Source organism: Hemiscyllium ocellatum, unplaced genomic scaffold, assembly GCF_020745735.1.
Source record: "Hemiscyllium ocellatum isolate sHemOce1 unplaced genomic scaffold, sHemOce1.pat.X.cur. scaffold_388_pat_ctg1, whole genome shotgun sequence".
Classification (NCBI taxonomy): Eukaryota; Metazoa; Chordata; class Chondrichthyes; order Orectolobiformes; family Hemiscylliidae; genus Hemiscyllium; species Hemiscyllium ocellatum.
In genome coordinates, this window is record NW_026868715.1 from 648,287 (window position 1) to 651,067 (window position 2,781).

The window sequence follows — 2,781 nt, forward strand, 5'->3', positions numbered from 1 at the left end:
CATCTGCTACTCTTCAGCCCACTCTCCCAGCAGTACTATTCATCCTGCTGTATCACAGATAACCTTCATCACTGTCCAGTTTACTACCAATTTTAGTATCACCCAAAAACCTTACTTACCAGGAAACCATTTACCCAAATGACAAACAACAGGAGACCCACTACACCGCTGGTCACATGCCTCCAGTCAGAAAACAACATGTCTCCCATCACCCTCTGTCTCCTACCATCAAGACCAATTTTGTACCCAGTTGACTAGCTTCTCCTGAATGCCATATCCTTTTACACTGACCTGAGCTTATTATCCATTTACCATACGGAACGTAGAACACAGAACAGTACAGCACAAGACCCTTTGGCCATGATGCCATGCCAACATTTTATCCGACTATAAGACCAAACTAACTTCCATAAGCTTAATTTTGCTATCATCCATGTGCCTATCCAAGAGTCTATTACATGTCCGAAAGTATCTAACTTTACTACCACCATAGTCATTGCATTCCAAACACCTACCATTCTCTATTCTTTTATCCATCCTCCATTCACCTTAAAATTACACCCCCTTGTAATAGCCATTTATGCCAAAGGAGAAAAAGTATCTGACAATTAACTCTCTCTGTGCCTCTCATCATCTTGTTCACCTCTACCACCTTGGCCCACCCCTTTCTTCACGCCAATGAGAAAAGCCTTAGCTCCCTCAGCCTTTCTTCATAAGAAATGCTCTCCATTCCAGGCAGCATCCTGGTAAATCTCCTGTGTATGCTCTCTAAAACTTGCACATCCTTCCTGTATAGTGGGGACCAGAACTGAACACAATATTCCAAGTGTGGTCTCACCAGGATGCTATAAAGATGCAGTAAACCCTCATTGTTCTTCAAATAAATACCCTTGGTAAGGAAAGCAAACACAACATATGCATTTTTAACAACCCTACCAACGTGCATGGCAACTTTGAGTAATCTATGAACATGGACCCCTTAATCTCTCTGATCCTCCATACGGCCAAGCATTCTGCCTTTCACCCTGCATTCTGTACTCAAATTCCACCTTCCAGAATGAAACTCCACCAGATTGGCAAACTTACTAACCCACTCTCCAACATCCACATCAAAGTCATTTATAAAAATCACAGAGAGCAGAGCAGAGTCCCAAAGCCGACTGTTACAGAACACCACTGATCACTGAGCTCCAGGCTCAATACTGTCTATCTGCTGCCATACTCTGTCTTCTCTGGGCCATCCAATCATGTATCCAGACAGACTGATTTCCCTGTATCCCATGCCTCCTTATTTTCTGTATGAGCTTCAACATATTCTGTCGTATCTTCAAAGAATTCAGTAAGGTTTGTGAGGCATGACCTGCCCCTCACAAACCCATGCTGACTGTCTAAAATTTAACTATGGTATTCCAAGTAGTCATAAACCCTGTCTGTCAGAGTCCTCTCCAATAATCTGCACACCACAGACATTAGACCAAATCTGTAATTCCCAGGATTCTACCTCCGTAACATAGCCCGGACTCTACAATTCTTCTCTCCTCTGCTAGCTTCCCCAAAAGGGCACTGGCGGGTGGTGGGGGTTACAGAGATAGGGAAGGATATCAGGTCAGGAGGATTTGCAGACATTCGAAGTGTTGCAGTGCCAAACGGAGGATTCAGTAATTGGGAGGTTACATGATTATGAACGCATTTGAGGGGAGGGGGAGGGAGGATTGTAGCGAAATGCAAGGTTTCACAGTTTAGGTGTTTTGTTGGGACTGCAAGAGGTTACTGCGTTGGGGAATGTTTAAGCACTGGTGGATTTTACAGAAACATGATTTTGATTGCAATGGCAGGAAGAGGATTCAGGAAGCTGGAGAGTACGGGGTCTGAATGAAGTTACACAAATGGGAAGAGTTGGCAGAGATGGAGGTGTTAACAGAGACAGCAATAGTCTGATCTGGAGAAGATGCATATTGGGAGGGATTTGGGGACTGCAGGTAGTTTGACAGGGAGAGGGAACCATAGAGCCTTCAGAGGTTACAGAAATGCAAAGAGCTGTAGGGCCTGCAGGAGTTCATGGAGATGGGCAGGTTGGGAGGGATGGAGCAGTTTACAGGGATGAGGATAGTGATAGGACAGTGCTGGTTTATACTGACAGGGACTATTTAGGGAATGGAGCAGATTACAGAGATAATGTAGGTTGTATAGACTGGATGAAAAAACATACATATAGAGGGTAGTTGGGACTGAACAGGTTTAGAGATATCAAAATTCTTAGGTTCTGGTGTTATTTAGACATGGAGGATGTGGAATCGGACAGGTTTTCCTGGAGATGAGAATAGCAATTTTGATTGGAGACAGTCACACAGATAAAGGAGCATTAGTCATCTCCTCCAGTTTGGCCTAAGTGGGCAAGTGTTGTAGGGGAGGTTGTTGTTAACACAGATAGGGGTGTAAGAGCTGGAGAAGTTTATGCAGATGAGTAGATGGGTGGAAATATTGGAAGAGCTTACATTGACAGGGTGGGTGACAATGATGAGAGCATGTTACACAGATCGCAGGTCCTTGAGGAACTGGATTGGAACAGTCACAGGGACTGGAGTGGGTTCGACAGATCAGAGTGTGGCAGAGACCTGAGAAGATTATAGGGTCTCACAGATTGATTCTGTCTTTAGGGTTGGAAGAGGTTCGGTAGATACGGAACCCTTAAACCCAATGTATACCATCTTCATTTGCCAGGCCAGAGCCTCAATATCACTCATCAGCCAGGGATCCCTAAACCTGCCATTTTCCCTTCAC